The 24,408-nt window shown below is 40.0% G+C and overlaps 2 protein-coding genes and 1 pseudogene across 4 annotated transcripts in view; 1 reads left to right on the top strand and 2 right to left on the bottom strand.

Moving 5' to 3' along the window:
* Positions 1-24,408, bottom strand: part of SNX5 (sorting nexin 5) — a 1,173,556-nt gene that overhangs the window by 580,413 nt on the left and 568,735 nt on the right. The gene's annotated exons all lie outside the window — the stretch shown is intronic.
* Positions 1-24,408, top strand: part of LOC126010770 (D-aminoacyl-tRNA deacylase 1) — a 168,209-nt gene that overhangs the window by 88,548 nt on the left and 55,253 nt on the right. The gene's annotated exons all lie outside the window — the stretch shown is intronic.
* LOC126012379 (uncharacterized) lies at positions 5,872-5,968 on the bottom strand (annotated as a pseudogene).

The following is a 24,408-nucleotide window of genomic DNA, read 5'->3' as shown; positions in this document are numbered from 1 at the left end:
TTTTGGAAAACTTGGGTTATCTTGATTTCCAGGAGTTGCTTCCAGCATTTAAAGTAACTGACAACCTGAGACCAGTGCCCTAAGTTTACGGTTAAGGGAAAAAAGAAGAGGGATGGGAATGGGGGTAAGGAATGGAAAAAAGTGCTGTTTAAATTTGAAACTCCACATTATATTTAGAGAGGGAGAGCAGTTAGCCCTGGCCATTTAAAGAAGCATTTAAAATGGCCATTTAAAATTTTAATACAGAGTTTTAAAAATATCTCTAATTGGAGAGGACCTAAGGAGAAAAATGTTAAGAGACTCAAATGAGTTTAAAAGAGCATTAAAGGGAGCCCAGAGCAATAGCACAATGGGTAGGGTATTCTCCTTGCATGAGGCTGATCCAGGTTCAAGCCCAGGGATCCCATATGATCTCCCAAGCCTGCCAAGAGTAATTTCTGAGCAGAGCCAGGTGTAACCCCTGAGTGCCATTTGGGTGTGGCCCCAAACCCAAAATAAATTAAAAAAAAAATAAAAAGAACACTAAAGGAACTGTTAGGCAACTTGAGCAAGTTCAAGTGTGACTTAGTGAAAGACAGTTCATATGTTCTGGGGATTAGCCTGCAGTTTGGACTCACATGTGTGATTTTGTGATTATTAGATTAATTCTCAATGCCCAGACACTGTCTTCTCTGGTGGAATTGGTAAAAAGTTGGGGCCGGAGCAATAGAACAGAGGGTATGGCATTTGCCTTGAACCCAACCAATCCAGGTTCAATCTCTAGTATCCCACATGGTCCTCAACTCCTGCCAGGAGTGATTTCTGAGCGCAGAGCCAGAAGTAATCACTGTGCACTGCTGGGTGTGGCCCCCCAAACACACAAAAACAACACATCTCTACCCATCCCCACTATTCCCTCTGCCACAGCCTGAATCTCAGTGTTCAGTGAGGAGCTTGGGAAGGAGGTTGAGTGCAAGCACATGGATTAACATGTGTTAGTGCTGGAGCTATTTTACTTGATGACAGAAGAAATCCTGCTGGCATAGGTGCTCCCAGTGTAGCCTCCCTGGAGCCAAATGTGAGTTCCTGTGCAGAACCCACTGGGCCTCTGTCTGTCTGCAAATGTGTTGGGGAAGACTGTCAGCACAATCAGATCTGCCTGGATCATGTGTGGTGGGTTTCAAGTCAGACCACCTGTGTTACATACCTTCCCTTAGTTAGAAGATCACCCCCATACTTCTGGTGCAGTGTTGCAGTGAACATTTCTACATAGTTTTTATGGGGCATGGATTTGGACCTTGTAGCTGGTTGATTCTGGGTTGTCAGTGGGCTAAGTTGCTTCATGGCCCACAGGAGGCTGGCAACTGGTACTGCTGTGGTGAATGACTCAGCTACTCCATCCATGGATCCCCACAGGGCTGCCTAGGTGTCTGCATTACTGCATTATCCTGCTGCCTGTGTAGGTTGGCCCTAGTCACTGGGACTCTACAAGGTCCTGAGTACCAGGAGAGGTGGGCATCTGCTTGAAGCTTTGCTGCTGCATCTTTCCAAATAGGCCATCCAGTTGATAGATCTACCCTTTGGCACATCTCAAGCATAGAGGTGAACAGAGTTCTTACTCACATCCTACGAAGCTGCATACATAATAGGAAAAAAAATCTGATTCTTGCTCAGTATGTGGTAAAAGGATTTTATTCAAACGTTCTTTTAAAATCATAGATGAACATTCAGTTTTAGCAAAGAAAGAAAATACAAATCACCTTTAAATTATACTCCCTATAGTAGTACCAAATGCGTTTTATGTGCTGGAGATACAGTATAGGGGCTAAAGCATGTGCCTTGCGTGTTGTGATCTGATTCATTCCCTATCACCAAGAATTGTCGGGAGGGGCCCCCAGGCTGCCTGAGCACTGCTTGGGAGGGCTACAAAATGAAACAAGAAAATAAACCAACAAAATGCTTTTAGTCTTCTTTGCCCTCTCTGATCCTTTTTTCTTATGCCTTTTCATTGCATACACCATCTTTGCTTATGGTTATGTTTTCAAAATTGAATATTCTGTGCTTATTTCATAAATTTATTTTTCGTTTATAATGTCTTCAACACTTTTGTCTGTTGTCCAATAATCTTTTAATAAACCCACTATTCTGCCTTAAGAAGCCACATTTCAGTTATAGACTCATTTCTTCTCCTAGGATCTTTTACGATTGCGTTGCATGCTAAATCTTGCTCTGTCACTGAAGTTGGTTCTAGTACAGATTCCAGATGTAGCGGGTAAAGCACAGATATGTTCGCAGTTTTGACTTTTTATCCAAGGTCCTTCTACAATGCTTTTAGAGCAAGCCCTCAACTGGCAACTGGCTTCTTTCTAATCATGGGTTGAGCACATTATTATGAATCTTTGCCAAGCTGATGAAGTACAAAATAAGATAGACATTTTGTTTATCCAGGATATGCATCTCTGACACTCTCTCTTTTTAGAAAAGCTAGTTAATTCTTAATGGCCACAGAACTTGTGTGAGGGTAATGAGAGATACACGAAGGACATGGTATAAGTAGTCTGGCTACGTGGAATGAAACTGCCAGGCAATTCAAGCAGCAACCTCCCTAAGAAGCTATTTTCTGCTCTCTGCTAGGCTGTTAATTGGAAAATCAATGATTTGATGTTTCATTCTTTCTCTCTACCCACTCCAAAACTTAGAGTTCTGTTGAACTGCAGACTGAGCCAGAACAAAGAGTAAAAACACCAGGGTTCTTAACACACACCCCCTCGCACCCTCCCCACGTGTTCAGTTTACTTCTTTTCTTTTCTTTTCCTTTTGTTTTTGGGCCACACCCAGTGATGTTCAGGGGTTATTCCTGGTTGTGCACTCAGAAATTGCTCCTGGCTTGGGGGACCACATGGGATGTGCCTGGGGATTGAACCATGGTCGCCCTAGGCTAGCGCCTACAAGGCAGACACCTTACTGCTTGTACCACTGCTCCTGCCCCAGTTTACTTATTTTCAAGGCATAGTGGTGATGTCCCATGTGCCTTTACTGACTCTTCCTATAAATAAGGATGGCCTTGGCTTCCATTGCTGGTTGAGGGCTCAGTGACTGACAGACCTTTGGATCTCAGCCCAGGGTCTCACGTTCTCATATTTTGGATAAATATTTCTTGGCCTTTTGATAATTCAATTCCAGGCCCCTAAAAGAGTAGGAAAGGGAATGAGAAGAGAATGACAATTTCCTTAATTAATGGTTCCCACTTTCCAGTGATTTTTTTTTTTCTATTTTCTATTTTTGGCCATACCTGGTGGTGATCAGGGCTTACTTCTGGTTCTGTGCTCAGGAACCAGTCTTGGTAGGGCTCATGGTGGGATGCTGGGAATTGAACTCTGGTCAGCAAAGTGCCTACTCACTGTATTATTGTGTCAGCCCATTGTTTTCATTTTTACTAATTGGATTTCCCTCACCAAAAAAATGGAAAAGAAACAGGCATTTTACATACATTATTTTATTCATTTGACAAAGTAATACATACGTAATGTATTAGATTTTTCTCTTAGATGTGCTATTTCTCTTACATGTGAACTTTTGACAAGTAAATAATTTCTTTCCCTGGGTTCAAGAGCTTTACCTTTTAGTAGCCCATATGCATTGAGGGATGAGATAATTCAAAGAACTGGGATGCATGCTTTGCATGAAGGAGTCTCAGGTTGGATTCCTGGCCATCTGAATAAATATGTACCTCTGGAAGTGGTTTCCAATACAAAGTAGCACCTAAGCACAAGTGGGTATGCCACCAAATTAAAATAAAGAAGACCTCCCACCCCAAAATAAAACATCAAAGGTTTGAGATTTCATTATGCCATTTCTTTTTTTTTTTTTTTTTGTTTTTGGGCCACACCCGTTTGACGCTCAGGGGTTACTCCTGGCTATGTGCTCAGAAATCGCCCCTGGCTTGGGGGGACCATATGGGACACCGGGGGATCGAACCGCGGTCCTTCCTTGGCTAGCGCTTGCAAGGCAGACACCTTACCTCCAGCGCCACCTACCCGGCCCCTCATTATGCCATTTCTTATAAACCTAAAGAAAACAGTTCACTTTTTCCATTGAGGAGATATTAGGTATGACATTTCTGTGACCTGAAACTGACTTTTGAACCTCTTCTTAAATAATCTTTGTTGTATTGGTGCAGTTATGAATTCCTTAGCATTTTGATGAAGATTTGTTTCTATTTAATTTGCTTTTTCTCATGGAGCTGTCTTCTTTCATTTTAGGAAACTGGGGCTTGAAGGCAGATGATGCAAACCGATGTTTGCCTCAGGGTTCCCCACGTGGCCTGTAGGATCCCATTGTTCTGATGTCTCTATGGTAGTGGTTGTTTGTATCCTGTAATGCTTTGCTAAAGGCCATGTTTAGCTGCAAGCCCCCTATCTTAGATATGCAGGAAATGCTGCTTCATGAGGAAGTCTTACTTTCCAAAGAACCTTCTGATACTATTTTGTTCATTTCTTCCTACATCTCAAAGAAGACTTGCTGAATTTTACTGTTGGGAGAGGGCACGGTGAGTGAGATGAGAACTAGACCCATATACATTCCTCTCTTGCTCTGACTTTACCAAACATCCCAATACTTGTATCAACAAAGGGAATTAATGCCTTTATGACACCTTTGTGACAGTATTAGTATCTACTCCTAAATCTAAAAAATCTCATCTATCACTAAGCTTACGCAGCATTCTGGTAATGAAGTTTTTACTTAGAGAAATTACCTCTGTACTGAACCAGGTAGGCCCAGTCCCCAGGGCCAAGATTGTTAGAGTCTTCTTGGGATGGAGCAGGACCAGCCCCCACCCTGTTGGATGGCCCAGCTCTTCTTCCACCCACCCCCACTTTTCGCATTTAAGTGGCCCTGTCCCATGACAGTTTGGGAGAGCCTTCACTACTCTGAACCTGACAGGCCAGACATACCATGGTGCACCCTAGTGATACAGCTGTGGAAGTGCAGCCACTTATGTATCTCCAAAATGTACAATTCTGCCGGCCCAGTAGCAACACAGAAAATTAGATGGAAAAGTTGTGTAGAATCCCACTAAGTTCAATTAGCAAAAATAATAGCACAGAGGGCTCAACTAGCACATAACAATTCAGCAATTTGATTGGGGAGGGGCTTCTCATACCTGGCAGCTCAGGGGCTACTTCTGTCTCTGCACTCAGAAATTGCTGGGGATTGAACTGATTGGCTGCGTGCAAGGTAAATGCCCTACCCATTGTGCTATTGCTCTGGTCCTATTTCAGCAAATTTTTAAAAACTTCAGTAATACAATAAAACCTAAAACAGCATAAAACATAAACAAGTTTAACAAGCAAATTAAATTATTTTGTGCTTGCTAAAGAGGCAGGCTGGGGCAGGATGGGAGGCACAGTGGTAGAGGGAAGGTCACACTGATGGTGGGATTGGTGTTGGTATATTAAATACCTGAAATGGCTGTATTGTGAGCAAGTTGGCAAATCATGGTATTTAAATAAAGTTTCAAAAGGGGGAAATATAAAATTAAATTGATGAATTGTACAAAAAATTTAAACATTGGACTGGAGAGGCAGTCCAATGGATAGGGCACTTCCCTTGCATGTGACTGACAGGTTGAATCCCTTGTACCCATATGGTCCCCCAAAACATTAAACCTGATTTTTTTTTTTTTTTGGTATTTCAGGCCACACCCATTTGATGCTCAGGGGTTACTCCTGGCTAAGCGCTCAGAAATTGCCCCTGGCTTGTGGGGACCATATGGGACACCAGGGGATCGAACCGCGGTCCTTCCTTGGCTAGCGCTTGCAAGGCAGACACCTTATCTCTAGCACCACCTCGCCGGCCCCGATTTTCTTTTTCTTTTTTTTTAACTTAAGGAAAAATATGTAATGCTTAATGAATTTGTGTGTCATCCTTGTGCTGGGGCCATGCTAGTCTCTGTTTTATTCCAATTTCAGTGCACCAAAGTGAGCACTAAACCTGAATTTCTTTATAGTTTACACAAGTGTGATCCTCTTTGTTGTTGTTGTTAATATCTTTATTTAAGCACCATGATTACAAACATGTTGTAGTTGGGTTTCAGTTATAAAAAAGGATACCCCCTTTCACCAGTGCAATATTCCCACCACCAATGATCCTCTTAAGCTGTACTTGATGCAAGAAAAGAGAAGGGCCCTCTTCTCTGAGGAGAAGGAAGTGAATCTGCTTAGTATTGAAAGAATTTGAGGGAAGACTCTTGTGTATCTTTACCACAAGGTCTTTGACTACTCACCTGTTGTTGGGAATTTGAATCATTTCCAGATCTTGGCTATTTTAAACAGTGCCATGGTGAACATAAATATGTATATATTTTTGGAGTAATATTTTTTGGTTGAAAATGTGTTCTCTAGAATCTTGACATTTTCCTCAAACTCTTATCTGAAGATTTTTGGAACCTGATAATAGTGGAGGTCATATTTAATTATGTTCTATTTGGAAATATCGGAAAAGTATTTCTGAAAAGAAATAAACTTTTAGGATTTAAAATTTAATTAAGCTAAATGTGTGACCTGAAATGAAGTTGTGGAGGTGGACAAAACCCTCCAGGAAGATAATCATATAGTTTTGGTTCCATCCTATGTCCTGAATTCTGTATTAGTCTCTTTAATTCTTTTTCATTTTTTTTCTTTTTTTTTTTTTGGCTCACACCTGGCAGCGCCCATGGGTTACTCCTGGCTCTACTCTCAGAAATCGCTACTGGCAGGCAAGGGGGACCATATAGGATGCTGGAAATCGAACCGTGGTCCATCCTCTGTTGGCAAGGCAAACATCCTGCCGCTGAGCTATTGCTCTGGCCCCCAGTCTCTCCATTTCTATCTTGTTCCTCTTCACCCGTGTTACCACCTCCTGTTTTCTCAGTCCAGTTCTCAAAAGAATTGGTTTAATTTCCTTTTTTAAAAATATAAATTTCTTTATTTAAAGATCATGTTTACATAGTTGCTCATAATACATTTGTCTCAAGACCAGTCCCACCCCCACTGTAAAATTTCCCGACCATTGCCCTTCAGATTCCCACCCATTACTAAGCCTACCCCCTTGGAAAGCATGAAATAACATATTTTATATTTCTTGTTTACAGGTAAGTGGGATTGAAATTATTTTAAAGTACAGTAATGAGAAAATTTGTGAGCATTAATGTATCTAGTAATGAAGTCATTAAGTCATTATCAGAAGGTTTGCTGAGCAATTTGTTGCTAGTTGATTTTCTGTTGTTTGTTTTGTTTTTGAACATTAGGTGGCTTTTTATCTATTTTTATCTGACATTTGTGCATGGTGTTAGAAAGATATTTGAGTTTATTTATTTATTTTTTGCATGTAGATGGCCAATTTTTCTAAAAGTCACTTATTAAAGAGGCTTTCCTTGCTCAGCTTTGTGACCCTTTACTGAAGATTAACTCTATCTCAGGATATTCATGGAACTGTATTCCATGAATTTGAGGGTCTGTCATTATTCCAATACCATGCCATTTTAATTACTACCTCTTTATACTTCAGTTTGAAGTTAGGGAAGTGATACATTCCACCTTCTTTCCCCCAAGGATTTCTTTACCTACTAGGGAATTTATTCTTCATCATGAATTTCAGAACTGTTTAATTTATTCCTTTGTTGAAAAATGTCATGGATATCCTTATAGAAATCACATTTTAATTTCATTTCAGTTCTTTGGACATAACTTTCCCCCCAGTTTTTATTATAGCACCATGATTTACCAAATTGTTCATAATGCAGTCATCTCAGGCGACATACAAAACAGAACACCGTTATGACATCCCCTTCACCAGTTTCCCCAATTTCCCACATATTACCATAGACCACCTCTATGCAAGTACAATCAGATTTACTTCATATTGTTTGTTACAACACAAAGGCAAATGGAATTATTAAAACTTATCCATAAGGGTAAATTTGAAATTATTGTTATACCTCTGCATGATTTGCTTTAGTCAGTTTACTATAGTCACTATTTAAGGATTTTCTGGGATGTCATTGGTGCTAGTCGAGCTTTCTGTGTTACTGTTTTGGCTCACTGAGTTTGGTAAATTTTTATGTAACTTTCTTATCAAATTTCCTGTGATAGTACTGGGCTGACCCTACTATAAAATATTAAAGTGTTACACCATAGCATGTGACTGTGCAGTACAGTACTTATTGATCTGAAACAAATTGGTGGCTTGGAAGTTTGATAAGGTTAAGTTGTGAGGCTGGGCTGTTTCTTTGGGAGGGTGTAGGATGTGACATTGGGCTACAGAAAGGGGAATCTGTCCTTCCACTACTTCCTTTCTAAGATGCTGTAGAGGTATCAGCCTGTACCTGACTATGTGGGAAGTATGGGTGGCTATTATTTTCTTTTGGAGCTTAGAGGAGGAGCTGGACTGTTTTTTAGCTGGTAAGATGGTGCTAATGGGTGCTGACTCCTGAGTTTTCTGGTTGTGGGGTGGGTATGGAGGGACTTGGCCCAATTCCCTTCTGAAAAGAATATTGCAGAGTTTTCAGCACTGTAGTCTGATCTCTTCTGAGAGAATTTAACTGTTCATATTTTTTATTTTACTTACCAAGTTGGGCTGTTTCTGTTGGAGGGTGTAGGACAGGGTGTGGGGCTATTGTAGTTAACTTAGAAAGGGGAATATGCCCCCTTCTCAACCCTTTTAGAGAGTGCCACAGAGGTATCAGCCCATACTGGGCTAACTTGGAAGTATTGGTTCTAGGAATCATATCTGGGTTGGCTATGTGCAAGACAAATGTCTTAACTGCTGTGCTATATTACTCTAGCCCCACGTAAGTCTTCTTTGGGGAAGTTTATTTCTCTTTGCCCTATTTGTGAATGGGGTATTTGGATTTTTATTGTTGTTGAGTTTTGTGAGTGTTTTATAGATTTTGGATATTAGCCCTTTATCTGCTATGCCCTGTGCAATTTTTTTCTTCCATTCAGTGGACCGTCTCTTTATTTCAGATTGAGTAGTGCTGTTTGTTTATTTTTGTTTTGTTGTCTTTGCCACTTGGTCACCTGAGACCATATTTTTGAGTATGAACATGTTCCTTGATTTACATTTTTTATTGCATCTGAAAGCCCTGTTGTCATGACAGCAGTTGCTATGGGGATGTTATGGTTGGTCTGTTGCTCTTATCAAGAGCGTCAGGTGTTTTTTTTTTTAATTCACAATATGAAAGGAGGTTTTGAAATAAACCTTCTCTCCTCTCTGATTATAATCTTGAGGTCTGTATGATATATTCATTCTTACTGTGGTAGTGATTGTAATTTGCCAATGATGTTTCTCATTTTCTAAGTTGGGAACTTGAAAGACTTTTTTTTTTAAATAAAGATATTGAAATGAATTTTCTTTTTACTTTTTGAAGAATTTTGTAAATTTTATTGACTTCATGAATGTGTGGCATGCCAAGTAAGATGTGTAACTGATCATATTTTTACATAGAATTGTATACAGTATTAAAATAATATTCTTTAATAAATGGTAATAAATGGTCAAAAAGAATAAACCTTTGGTAAACTAAAGATATAATGTATAATAACAGTTGAATGATGGATGAAAAATATTTCAGATCACCTTGGAAAAAGAAACAGTATATTGGTAACTTTTTTACCAAGGAAATAGTAGAAGATAGAAGATAATGAAATCATGTTTGAAAATGAATTTTCTGGGCCGGGCGGTGGTGCTAAAGGTAAGGTGCCCGCCTTGCCTGCGCTAACCTTGGATGGACCGCGGTTCGATCCCCTGGCGTCCCATATGGTCCCCCAAGCCAGGAGCAACTTCTGAGCACATAGCCAGGAGTAACCCCTGAGCGTTACCGGGTGTGGCCCAAAAACCAAAAAAAAAAAAGAAAATGAATTTTCTTTTTTTTTTTTTTTTTTGGTTTTTGGGCCACACCGGCGGTGCTCAGGGGTTACTCCTGGCTATCTGCTCAGAAATAGCTCCTGGGGACCATATGGGACGCCGGGATTCGAACCAACCACCTTAGGTTCTGGGTCACCTGCTTGCAAGGCAAACGCCACTGTGTTATCTCTCCGACCCCGAAAATAAATTTTCTTATAGCTAACATTTCTGTGATTTACATATAACACTTACTGTCTTATGGGAGAAAGAGAGGAGAAAGATATCATTTGAAAACTGACTTAATCAGCCTGGTCATCTCCTCTTTACATTTTTTTTGTTTTGTTAGTAATCATCAGTGGAATATTTGAAGTAAATGAGGGTTAACTTTATCTTCTATAACTTTCTGTCAGATCTGATGGAAACAAGAATCAGACCAATTCTGCTCTAAAGGATTTAGGTAAATCATGCTTTAAGTAAGCATGAATAAAACAGTTCTCTCACTTGCACTACTGAGTTTCTGAAGCCCCAGCATTCAACCAGGTACTGGATCTTCTAGACTCTGAGGTAGGAATTCATTCTGCAGTAGGATCCTTATTCAAGATCAGTTATGTTGCATTGCTTGGCTACTGAACTTTGGGTACTTTTATAGGTATAGAGGCTACAGACCATGTTGGATTCCTATATATCATATTTTTCTCTCTATAAGACGCACCTGACCATAGTACTCTGGCTGCTTATGGCTCAAGGGTTATTCTGTCTTCTTGCAGTTTTATCATTCTTTATAATCCTCTTATAAACTAGGGGGGTGGCTTGCTGGGTAATTCTTCACAGCCAGGCAGGGAAAGGAAAAGGTCTTTGCAGTAGGAAAGGGACCTGGACAAAACATAACTGGCTTGTTAGGTGCTCCTTTTAGCCTGCTCTTTTGCTGCCGATAAGTGTCAGGGGCATCTTTGAAGAAGTACCTGTATTTTCTTTATTAGTGATGGTATTCTTCTTATTGATTGATGTTATCTGCTCTTCGGTATGCCCTTCCTTGCTATGGACCACATCTTGAGCCCATTCATAAACCAAGTTAGAATAGAAAGTTTTGTACAGGACAGTTCACAAGAAGATGAACCTTAACAATGCAGAATCACCCATCTTGTTCAAAATGTTTGTTCATCTATATAACATGAGATGAACCACCACAAAAAAGTTGCATGAGCTTATATTGTGAAATTGAATGAAAGAAAGAGAAATAGATGGGAAGATCATTTCAGGAGAAAGAACATCATTTACAATGAAAAGAGAGGATTTGAGGTGATTTGATAATTTGTGGGCATCTTTATAGAATGGTAAATTTAGCATCATCCTCAGATATTAGCTATACTTTAGCATATACCAATTTCTCTGAGTGTGGAAGCTCTGTTACCTTCTATCTTGCTATAATATATACCCAAAAGGCTACTTCGATTGTTTCTCCTCTCTTTTTCTCTCTCTCATTTGGCCTGGAGGTGGAGTGGGCCACACCCTGCATTGCTCAGGGACATTCCTTGTTGCTTTGCTCAGAAGTGACCCTCTCAGTGTTCAGGGGAATCATTTGTGGTGCCTGGGATTGAATCCAGGTCAGCTGCATTCCAGGAAAGTACCTACATCTTGTACTATCTCTCTAGCTCCACTTTTTTTTTTTTTTTTTTTTTTTTTTTGCTTTTTGGGCCACACCCAGTGATGCTCAGGGTTTACTTCTAGCTATTCAGAAATTACTTCAGAAATCACTCCTGGCTTGGGGGACCATATGGGATACTGGGAGATTGAACCTTGGTCTGTCCTAGATCAGCCATGTGCAAGGCAAATGCCCTACCGCTGCGCCTGCTCCAGCCCCTCTTGCTCCACTTCTGTTGATATTTTGGGCTTTGGTTTTTCAGAGGTGATTCATTTGCAGAAATAACCAGGACAAAGATTCCTTTGTTGGATAGCACATAGTGCTGGAGGAAAATGCCAGCAGAGCATGTGTCAGAGGGAACTTTTAAGTGTGGACCCTGTTTGCCATAGGTTGTCGGATGGAGTATAGAAAAAGAATTGTAACATACACCAGGAACCAGAGCATTCCAGAGTGATGATGGAGTGAGAAATCAAAAATTTAAAACCCATGGGGCTGGAGTGGTAGTGCAAGAGGTAAGGTGTCTGCCTTGAAAGTGCTAGCCTAGGACTGACTGTGGTTTGATCACCCGGCATTCCATATGGTGCCCCCAAGCCAGGGGCAATTTCTGAGTGCATAGCCAGGATTAACCCCTGAGCATCAATGGATGTGGACAGAGAAAAACCCCAAAAGCAAACAAACAAAAAAACTCAAAAAAAATTCAAAATTTCTGAAAGCATTACAGACCCCTATGGAAAATGCTGTGTGCATTTTTTTTTCTTTTTTCTTTTTTTTTGGTTTTTGGGCCACACCCTGTGAGGCTCAGGGGTTACTCCTGGCTATGCGCTCAGAAGTTGCTCCTGGCTTCTTGGGGGACCATATGGGACGCCGGGGGATCGAACCGCGGTCCGTCCTAGGTTAGCGCAGGCAAGGCAGGCACCTTACCTCCAGCGCCACCGCCCGGCCCCGTGCATTTTTACTGTTAGAAACATTGTGTGCATTTTAATATTCTGTTAGAAAAAAGGAACGGGCACATTAATATTTAATGCCTGGATTGTAGCAAAGAACTGACTCTGTAACTCTCCATGGTCCAATTGATTCCAGTCTGGTACAGAGGAAAGAAGGTGAGTTCTATTTTAGGCCTAATTTGGGAGTCCACCGTGAGTGAGAATGTGGAGGCCACTGATGCTTTTTCTGTCTTATATGAACAGATAAATTAGAAAGAAGAAAAATAATTGGTTTATATTACCTACCATATTTTTATTAATATCTTTATTTAAACACCTTGATTACAAATGTGATTGTAGTTGGGTCTCAGTCATGTAAAGAACACCCCCTTCATCCATGCAACATTCCTATCATCAACGTCCCGAATCTCCCTCCTCCCCACCCCACCCCCACCTGTACTCTTCCCTCATTCATTCACATTGTTATGATAGTTCTCAGTGTAGTTATTTCTCTAACTGCATTCACCACTCTTTGTGGTGAGCTTCATGTCGTGAGCTGGACCTTCCAACTCTTCTCTCTTTGTCTCTGAAGAATATTGCAAAAATATCTTTTATTTTTCTTAAAACCCATAGATGAGTGCGACTATTTTGTGTCTATCTCTCTCCCTCTGACTTATTTTTCTCAGCATAATAGATTTCGTGTATATTCATGTATAGGAAAATTTCATGACTTCATCTCTCCTGACGACTGCATAATAATAATATTGTGTATATGTACCACAGTTTCTTTAGCCATTCATCTATTGAGGGGCATCTAGGCTGTTTCCAGATTCTGGCTCTGGTAAATAGTGCTGTAATGAATATAGGTGTGAGAAGGAATTTTTGTATGTTTGTGTTCCTAGGTATATTCCTAGGACTGGTATAGCTGGATCGTATGGGAGCTCAATTTCCAGGTTTTGGAGGAATCACCATATTGCTTTCTATAAAGGTTGGACCAGCAGTGAATAAGAGTTCCTTTCTCTCTACATCCCCTCCTGCACTGCTTGTTCTCATTTTTTGTGATGTGTGCCAATCTCTGTGGTGTGAGATGGTACCTCATATATGTTTTGATTTGCATCTCCCTGATGATTAGTGATGTGTAGCATTTTTTCATGTGCTTTTGGCTATTTGTATTTCTTCTTTATCCAAGTGTCCATTTCTTCTCCCCATTTTTTGATGGGATTAGATGTTGTTTTTTTTTTTTCTTGTAAAGTTCTGTCAGTGCCTTGTATATTTTGGATATAAGCCCCTTATCTGATGGATATTGGGTGAATAGTTTCTCCCACTCAGTGGGTGGCTCTGGTATCCCTGACACTATTTTCTTTGAGCTGCAGAAGCTTCTCAGTTTAATATATTTCCATTTGTTTATCTCTACTTCCACTTGTTCGGAGAGTGCTGTTTCCTCCTTAAAGATGCCTTTAGTCTCAATGTCATGGAGTGTTTTACCTACATGTTATTCTATATACCTTATGGTTTCAGGTCTGATATCAAGGTCTTTAATCCATTTGGATTTTACCTTCGTACATGGTGTTAGCTCAGGGTCTGAGTTCAATTTTTTTTTTTGTAAGTGTCTAACCAGTTTTGCCAACACCATCTGTTGAAAAGGTTTTCCTTGCTCCATTTAGGATATCTTGCTCCTTTATCAAAAATTAGGTGATTGTATGTCTGGGGAACATTCTCTGAGTACTCAAGCCTATTCCACTGATCTGAGGGTCTGTCTTTATTCCAATACCATGCTGTTTTGATAACTTGCTTTGTAATACAGTTTAAAGTTGGGGAAAATAATGCTCCCATAATCCTTTTCCCAAAGAGTGTTTTAGCTATTCAAGGGTGTTTATTTTTCTAAATGAATTTCATAAGTGTTTAATCCACTTCTTTGAAGAATGTCATGGGTATCTTTTGAGGAATCGCGTTAAATTGGTACAATGCTTTGGGAAGTATTACCATTTTAATGATGTTAATCCTGCCAATCCATGAGCAGGGTATGTGTTTCTATTTCCTAGTGATCTCTCTTATTTCTTGAAGCAGTGTTTTATGGTTTTCTTTGTATAGGTCCTTCACATCTTTAGTCTAGTGGACTCCAAGATATTTGAGTTTGTGTGGCACTAATGTGAATGGGATTGTTTTCTTAATATCCATTTCTTCCCTATCATAATTGGTGTATAAAAAGGCCATTGAGCCATCAAAGTTTTTGTAAATATGTTATCTGTAGTTTTCAGGGGCTATACATAATTTGCTAATTATACTTTCTAAAACTCTTCTTTTTTTCTCTTCTGATTTTCAAGGAATTAGTTTGTAGCTTTAATTTTGCTCTTTGTTGTGATGCCTGGGATTTGTGCATTTGACTGTGGGGCTTGAGACATCTGACCACAGTGTGCCAGAGTTTTCACATTCATTATGGTGCCAGAGTTCCTAGATCAACCTCAGAACATGACTGAGGACAGTGCCCGTGCCTGAATTTGTAGCCTCCTATCTGCAAGAAAAGTTCTCTGCCATAAGACACTTCCAAGGACCCCAACTCTAGACTTGCTTTAGGTTAGTCCTAGTTCTATTGGGATTGAAGAAAGGAAATAAAGGTATATTAGTCTTCTGTGACTTTTCCATTTTAATGTTCATTTGAGCAGTAAAGAAACTGAAATTTCAGTTCTTGGATATGTCATTCTCAGTCACTAAGCAGAGTCATTGGTAGTTCATCGGACAAATGCTAAGGGGTCCAGAAGAAGTATCTTATCACCAATTTCCCCCTCTTCTTTCCTTTCCTCAGTTAATTTTGTCATGTGATAACCAGGGCTCATGTTCATGCTTGGTTTTGTTGTCTTCACAATATATTGTGCTATTTTCTGTGGTCACACATCAGGTCATGGTGCTGGCACAGTTGGCCAAAGTATTCACTGTCTGTAGTGTTTGTCATGGGTCATGCACTTTTATCTGTGTTCACATGGACTTGGGGAGGAATTCCTACTCTTGGCTGTGGTGCTCACATGGTTTTTTTTAGTTTTGGTGCTCACTAGAGATCATATCCTTCAGTTGCCATATTCACACAAGCAGGTTATGGTGCAACTAGATATCATCTCGGACCAGAAAGGAGACCTTCCTGCATAAACAACTGTGAGGATGGCTCTTGGCACATGGCAGGAGGCTCTGGGACTGAATTCATTCCTTCTGTGTTCAGGCAGATGCTTTTTAGATGTTTAGAATTGCTAGAGGTATGTTGGTGATAAAAATCAGAATGCCTTTTGGTCAGTCTGATTATTGTTTTAAAATATATCCAGACCATCACTGTCCACTAGAATTACTGTGATGTTGGGAATATTCTACTTCTGCACAATTTTATATGTTAGTCATTTTGATGAATGAGTGAGCTTATTTAATGTGGCCAGCTTGATTAGGGAATTTAAAATTCAGTTGTGTCAATTTAAATGTAAATCACCACATATACTCAGAGGTTGCTTTACTGGATGGTGAAGAATTAAACAGCATTCTTGTCTATACTGGGGTGTATTATTGTCATCTCACACTTGCCTTGAGACTCTCATACCTGGTTAGTTGTAAAGCCAGTAAAGCCTTTTAATTCTACTACCATGAAGAGAAGCAGACAGTAGGCATGTACCATGTGAAAAAATGACTACTTTGCTTGCAATGGAAAGCTTAGTAATAAATGTATGAAAGGATACTTTCTTAAAGTACCTTTGTTGTTTACTGTTGTGCAAATCCTTCCTACCTATGCTTGCCTCCATGCTAATTCATTATGTATACACATAGTCCATCACAAGGATGGAATGAAAATATTTCTCATGTAGTCAAATAAGTACATGACCCCTAGGACAAAGAGTTGGATGTTTGGAGATTGGACGCTTTGTTAAGTGATATAGGCAATAAAGTGATTTCTGGCTTCTTTGAGAAAAGTCTCTATGGATGACATTAATATATATATATTGTAAATACAACCTGTCTTTGCTTCCTTTGGTCATTCCCCAGTGGAAATGCCTTTCACTTTGGGCAGGCCAGTGAAGAACTTGTCTCCCTGCCTTCACCACAGAGCTGACTGCTTTTAGCAGGACTAGAATGAGCCATGTGGGAATAATGGGATTGTGGGCTTGATCTGATGTCACCCCAATCAGCATACTCCTTTTTACTCATTGGTTGAAAACATCTTTGAATGTAGCACCTTCGATTGTTGTTTAGACCACCTGGTCCCACCTCCAGGTGTGGTACTCGGATCTTGAGGAAAACTTTCTCTTGCTTTTTCTGGACTTCAATGGAGTTTGCTGAGGAATATCCATGTTGAAAAAGACTAGAGCAGTAAATGTTCCTAACCAGCACTGAGTGAAGGTCCCTTTATCCTCCTACATCCACTCCAATACTAGTTGTTTTTATTCTTTTTATTTGTTTTTTGTTTGTTTTGTTTTGTTTTTGGGCCACACCCAGTGGCACTCAGGAGTTACTTCTGGCTCTGCACTCAAAAATTGCCCCAGCAAGCTCAGGGGACCATATGGGATGCCGGGAATTGAACCGTCGAATGCCCTAGGTTGCCGAATGCCCTGGGTTGGCTGTGTGCAGGGCAAATGCCCTATCACTGTGCTATCTTTCCCACCCTGTTTTTGTTCTTTTCAGAGTGTCTCTGTACTGAGGTGGTAATCTCATAGTTTTGATTTGCATTTTCTTACTTAGTGAGATAGAGGTAGGGTTTGTTTGTTTGTTTTGCCCCTCTCTTACTTTTTCCTAAGTTGGTGGCTATTAGGTAGAGGACATTTGTTTCCTTTACTCACTTATGTGAATGATGAGGAAATGACATGTGAAAGACATTGTTACTATCCATCAACTTTTGTTGTAATCTAAAATTTGTATTTCACCATGAATCATGCTTATTTTATTTAGTTTCTCCTCTTAGGCATCTTGAAAGAAGTAGCCTCTACATTCACTCACCATGTATAATGTCAGGGTGATAATTATCCAAATGTGGACATAAGTAATGGTTCATCAGTGAAGTAGCATGTTGTCTTAGAAATTAAGACTGGTTAGACCTTGACTGACCTATAGGATACATAGAAATTGAATTTTTATGTCATAAAATTATGGCATATGTATATATGTCATATATATGTAAATATACGGCATATAGAAATTTAGGCATATGAACCATAGAAATTTAAATTCATGAAAATTTTATGCAATTAAAATTGTTCGTTTGTTCCATTAGGAGCATTTAAATTAATTATCTTGGTTTTGGGGCCACATCTGGTGGCACTCAGGGGTTACTCCTGGCTCTGTAATCCTGGCAGACTCAGGGGACCAAATGTGATGCTGGGGATCGAACGTGGGTTGGCCATATGCAAGGCAAACACTCTGCCCACTATTGCTCCAGCCCTAGGCATATTTTTAATACTCAGTAACCACATGTATCTGATATCTACATTAATGCGGAATAGAACTTTTTCATCACACAAAGTTCTGGACAGTGCTGGGGCATACACTTGTGTAAAAGGCTGTGTTTATCCAGTCAGTAGATATTACTCAGCATATTGATGAGTCTAAATTTCAACACCAGGGACACTGTGAGAAACAAGGAGGGTCAGATCGTTGAGGAACACTCAAGATCCTCTGCTGGTGAGAACCAAGGCATCAGAAAGAAATTTCTGGATATGGGGCCGGAGATATAACATGGAGGTAAGGCGTTTGCCTTTCATGCAGAAGGACAGTGGTTCAAGTCCCGGCATCCCATATGGTCCCCTGTGCCTACCAGAGGCGATTTCTGAGCATAAAGCCAGGAATAACCCCTGAGCGCTGCCGGGTGTGACCCAAAACCAAAAACCAAAAAAAATTTTTTTTTCTCTAGATATGTCAGTATCCCTGTGCCCACCGCCCCTTGGGAACACACATGATAGTGGAGATTCCCCTCTTCTGCTTAGCTAAGAAGATGATTAAGCCAGGGTATTATATAAGAAAGGAGAATGATTAATGCAAAGAAATTTAGTCGTGCCTTGTGGTTAGTCTCTTAACCTCTCTGAACCTCATTTTCTTCCATTCTAATCATGAGCTTTTGCTGCTAAGCCTCATGGAGCAGTGGTGAAGGGTCAAAGAAAAACGATGTTTATAAAACCCAGCGCTCAGCTCTCAACTTTAAAGAAATTGGAACTGTTATTACTCTTTTTCATCATAAAATGGTTTAGAAACGTTAAAAAAAAAAGCCACTCTTAACAGCTTTAGCTGGAGGTAAGGGTCAGGGGCAGCCTTTTCTGGAATTGGAGCAAGGGGTGAGGGCCCCACAGCGATGTGGGAAAGGACAGTGTTGCTGTAGGAAGATCCTTGGCCCAGGTTTGAGATCTGAGTTGTAAATGTGACACTTCGCAGACTCCCACATGGACCACATTTTTTAGTGAATGCTGTTTTGAAATTTATATCCAACCCCCGTTTTTCTTGGTTTAGTAAAAAACATTTCTGTACTGGGCTGCCGTGATAATACAGTGGGGAGGGCACTGCCTGGCATCCGGCCTACTTGCATTCTATACCTCATCTGGTCCTCTGAGGTCGGCAAAAATGATCCATAAACATAGAGCATGGAGTAAGCCCTGAACACCACTGGGTGTTGCCCAAAGGACTAAAAACCAAATAAACAAAACCAAACACATTCTTGCTTATGAGTCTTTTTTTTTTTCTTTGGAAGAGGGGTTTCATACCTGACGGTGCGCAGGAATTAATCCTGGCTCTGTGCTCAGAAATTGCTCCTGGCAGGCTTGGGGGGCACCATATGGGATGCCAGGATTTTAACCGGGCCTGTCCAGTGCAAGGCAAATGCCTTACTGCTGTGCTATTGCCCCCCCCCCCCCGCTTATGAGTATTAATTTTAGTCTTTGAGCTCTGTAGAAGTGAGAAGAATGTTCGGGTGGGACCACTTTTGGACAATTGCTATCATTCATGTTTCTGAGCAAGCAAGACAGCCATGCTATTCATCTCTCTCTCTCTCTCTCTCTATCTCTCTCTCTCTCTCCTCTCTCCTCTCTCTCTCCTCTCTCTCTCCTCTCTCCTCTCTCTCTCTCTCTCTCTCTCTCTCTCTCTCTCTCTCTCTCTCTCTCTCTCTCTCTCTCTCTCTCATACACACACATCATTGGTGAAAATGACCTAAAAGATCAGGGGATGAGATGTGTGTTGTTTTTGTCTTTTTCTACACTTCGTTTGGTTTACCTTATCCCTTCAGGTCGGGCTAGCTTTAGATGACAGTCTCTTCTTTCATCTGATTTTGCCCTATGTGGGTAACTGAAACAGATTTAAGTGTGAACATTCATAGCACAAGCAGCACAGATCAGAAGTCTGAAAAGTTACTGTGCTTATAGATGAACTCAGCTGTTGTATTGCTTTCCATCGAACATTTTTGAGAAATGAGAAAAACCTTATATTCAAGACTGGACACATCTTTTTTAAATGATTAAAACAACATTTAATCTAAAACAGTGAATACAGAAAACCAATTCATTTATCCTTGTATTGATTTTTTAGTTTCTGGGTAACACTTGGAAATGCTCAGGAGCTGTTCTTGGCTCTGTGCTTGGAGGTTACTTTTGGTAGTGCTCAGGGGACCATGTGGTTCTGGACTTTGAAGCTGGGCCTCTTGTAAATTGTGTGCTTAGCCTTGAGCCAACTCTTTAGCCTCCATTTACTCATTTGAACAATTTTAGCATCTTTATATTCTTTACCAAATTCATTTAGTATAATTATATTCTTTTTCATTTAAAATTTAAATATTTCACTGAGGATGAGTAATCTTTATATGGATGATTCTAATGTTCTTGTATTATTATGTCAACATATAATATCTTGTTGACTTTTCTTATTGCAGGATACTTGAATTGTTCAGATTTTTTTCACTATTACAAGTAATAAAACAGCATTTTTAAAAAAAATTTTTAAGCACCATAATTATAAGCATGGTTGTAGTTGGGTTTCAGTCATAAACAGAACACTCCCCTTCACCAGTGCAACATTCCCACCTTCAAAGCCCCTGATCTCTCTCCTCCTCCTGACTTTATTCAAGTCAGGCATTCTACTTCTCTCATTCTTTAACATCGTCATGCTAGTTGTTAGTGTATTTATTTCCCTAACAGCATTCACCACTCTTTGTGGTGAGCTTCATATTGTGAGTCAGTCCTTTTGGCCCTTAACTCTATGGTCTCTGGGATTATTACAACAATGTCTTTATTTTTTAAAACCCATAAATGAGTGAGACTATTCTGTGTCTGTCTCTCTTACTCTGACTTATTTCACTCAGCATAATAGATTCCATCTTCATCCATGTATAGGAAAATATCATGACTTCATCTCTTCTGATGGCTGCATAATATTCCATTGTGTATATGTACTACAGTTTCTTTAGCCATTCCTTTGTTGAAGGGCATCTTGGTTGTTTCCAGAGTCTGGCTATTGTAAATAGTACTGCAATGAATATAGGTGTGAGGAAGGGATTTTTGTATTGTATTTTTGTGTTCCTAGGGTATATCCGTAGGAGTGGAATAGCTAGATCATATGGGAGCTCAATTTCCATATGTTTTGAGGAATCTCCATCTTGTTTTCCATAAAGGTTGGACTAGATGGCATTTGCACCAGCAGTGAATAAGAGTTCCTTTCTCTCCACATCCCCTGCAGCACTGCTTGTTCTCATTCTTTGTGATGTGTACCAATCTCTGTGTGTGAGATGGTACCTCATAGTTGTTTTGATTTGATCTCCCTGATGATTAGTGATGGTGGAGCATATTTTCATGTGACTTTTGGGCATTTGTATTTCTTCTACTAAAACAGAATTCTAATAAATACAATCAAATACATAAGAGTAAAACATTTTAATGTCTTTCTTTGGTCAAAGATAAATATCTATTGCCTTTCTTTGGTCAAAGATAAATTTCAAGAAATGGAAATTAATACCTTATGGCTCATTATAAGCAGTAAAATTTTATTAAATCACATTTAAAATTTTGCTATTTTCATTAAGCTGATATATTTTGAAACAATAATTACATACTATAGATCTTTATTATTAGCTTGATGGCTTTGACTTTTTAAGTATGAAAGATTGTGTATAGTATATAAACATAGCACATAGAATCCTCATGTACTTAGCGCCCATCACCTGCCACCACCAAGTTATGGTTCTTGGGTTTAATTCTCCTTTTATGCTCCCAGATCTATTTCAAAGCAAACCTCAGCACTTACCTATTTACTTACACATCATCTTTGACATTTCACACAACTAAATTTATACCCAAAGTTTTTTGTGTTTTTCATTTTTTATAACTCCTATGTCAGTGAAGTCTTGTTTTAGTTTTGTGGGCAGAGGAAGGATGAAGTGGTGTGAACTCTATATTTTGTGACAGGAATTTGTAGCTTTGCGGGAGAGCCTGGAAGCGAGGTTACTTCTTCCTCTGTTCGACTCTTTTGTGCTGCTGCTTATAATTCTTCCTCATTCATTGTCTCTCTCCTTCCCATAAGGAATATTGGTGATCACCTTGCCATGCAGGAATCTAGACTTACAGTTTCTCAAACAACACTATTTCATCTTCTCTCATACCATAACTAAGTCTCAAGGAAGGCAACCTAAGAGTGAGTTCATATGGCAGTTCTATAGCACCAAAGTTCTGCCAGTTTCTCTGTCTTTTTCTTAATCCTCTTTGGCCATAAAATGGCACCTCAGCAGTCCTCCTTCCACATTTGTGTCCAAGGCGGGCACAAGGGCATATGCCGCCTTCATGTTTTTCCCCAAGTTATTTTAACTTTATTTATAGAAAATGCATCATATCATTGCCATAGTTGACTATAGTACATTGTTTCCAGATAAAAGTTGTTTAAAAAATAGAAAAAACATATAAAAGAAGAAAGTTTTTTAAAATAAAAAGTACAGTAGTAAGCACATTTATGAAAATTGTTGTATCTCAAATGAAGTTATTAATACAATGACAGAAGGTAAGCTCTTATTAGTTTAGCTGTCCAAGTTGTTAAATTGATGTGTTCCTATAGGTATGACAGCATCAAACAAATGAAGTTGTCTAGAAATTCAAAGCACTATTACTGATACTGAGGCTTTTAGGGGCATGTACTCAACTGCTAGGCCTCCTGGAAGGGAATTTGCCCATACTTGCTTCAAAAGCTCTAATGATATCAGCCCAAAGACTTACGTTCCTGAAGTTTCACCAGATTGGTGTCCCCAAAGGAATTGTAGAAAAGTGAAGAGGCACAACCATTGGGAAAACAATCATTCTGGGTGATGGAGGCAGCAGGTATGGCTTTAGCAGGTTGTTTGGCCTGCCCTACCCTCCTGAGATTGCCAGCTTTCTGCTGTGTTGGCTGGTATGCCCATGATCTTTTATGGCTTGGTTTACATCTTGTTTGAAAGAACAAGACTATGGAACTGGCCTAGTGTACAGATGACAAATGCATTTGTGGGCATAGTTGTAGGCATAGTGTGAGGAAAGCTACCAGGCTTTCCTCAAGAAGGAAGATATGGGCCGGGAAGGTGGCGCTAGAGGTAAGGTGTCTGCCTTGCAAGCGCTAGCGTAGGACGGACCGCGGTTCGATCCCCCGGTGTCCCATATGGTCCCCCAAGCCAGGGGTGATTTCTGAGTGCATAGCCAGGAGTAACCCCTGAGCGTCAAACGGGTGTGGCCCAAAAACTAAAAAAAAAAAAAGGAAGGAAGATATGGGAGAGGGTGTCCACACTCATTCTCAAAAGCCCTGATGATATCAGCCCCAAAACTTGAAGTCTGGTCAGACTGGTGTCCCTGAAAAGAATCATAGAGGGGTGCTAACACTGGGCCCTTGATTCTTTCCCAGTCTTTTTTTTTTTTTTTTTTGTCTCTGGAAGGGGAATCTTGCTCAACAGTACTCTGGTCTATTTGGCAGTGTCCATTTCTCAGTTCTTCTTGACAGAGCCTAAGGGTAACCAAAAATCACCTGAGAGGTGGGGAATGCCAATTTATTGGTATTTTCCCCCTGATAGTTGGGGAAGGGGTAGGAGCTGCAGCCAAGGAAGGAACGAGAGAGAAGGAAGGGTAGGAGTGACCATTCATCTCAAGAGTTCTCAATCAGTAATTGATTTTACACATGGGGAGAACCTAGTATAGGAGAGAGTCTTCCCAGTCATAGTGTTCTGTGAAAGAGCTGCACCTCAAATTGATGTCTTCTGGTCCAAGTTTAGTTATTCTTTTTCTTCTGTCCTCCGAGCATTGTTGTTGTAAGTGAATAGAGGCCTGGAAATGGATTGAGTAGGAGAAATAGAGAAAGCGGTGGATGTGAGAAAAATAGAAGGAATCAGAGTTTACACCAAAGGCTTGAGAGATACAGATAGAAAAAGGAGCTCAGTTTTAGGATTTCTGCATGGCTTTATGGCACACCTTACAGAGAGTGATTCAAGCCTTAAATTCCTCTCCAATTTGGGGAATCTGGGAAAAGGAACTTGTGCTGCCTCTCAGTGGCAATGTGGAGCAAGATGAGGAGCAGATGCTACACACAAATATTTTTAAGCATCTAATTTTGAGATCACTTCAGATTTATAATAAAGTTACAAAGGCAGAAGAATTTTGATGTACCCCATTGACTAGCTCCCCCAAAGGTTAGCATTTTACATATTTCGGATTACTGATTAAACCCAGCTGCTTACCTAATTCTATGAACTAATGTACAGGCCCCTTTAATTGTCTGTTGGCCCCCTGAGCCCCTTTACTGGTCCAGACTCCAATTCAGAATTTTATGTTGCATTTTAGTGTTGGATCTTGACATTTTCTTCCACTCAGAGCTAGAACCTTTTTTTTTTGTTGTTTGTTTGTTTGTTTGTTTTTGTAGTCTTTACATTTCTGAAGCTCACTAGGCAGTTGTTCTGTAGAATGTATCTTAGTTTGGGGCTAATGTGTTGCTTCATAAGAATTCATCTTATCCACTGTGCCAAGAATACCACAGAGG

This window comes from Suncus etruscus, chromosome 6, assembly GCF_024139225.1.
Source record: "Suncus etruscus isolate mSunEtr1 chromosome 6, mSunEtr1.pri.cur, whole genome shotgun sequence".
NCBI lineage: Eukaryota > Metazoa > Chordata > Mammalia > Eulipotyphla > Soricidae > Suncus > Suncus etruscus.
Note: the sequence above shows the minus strand (reverse complement) of the source record. Positions and strands in the feature narration are given on the sequence as shown.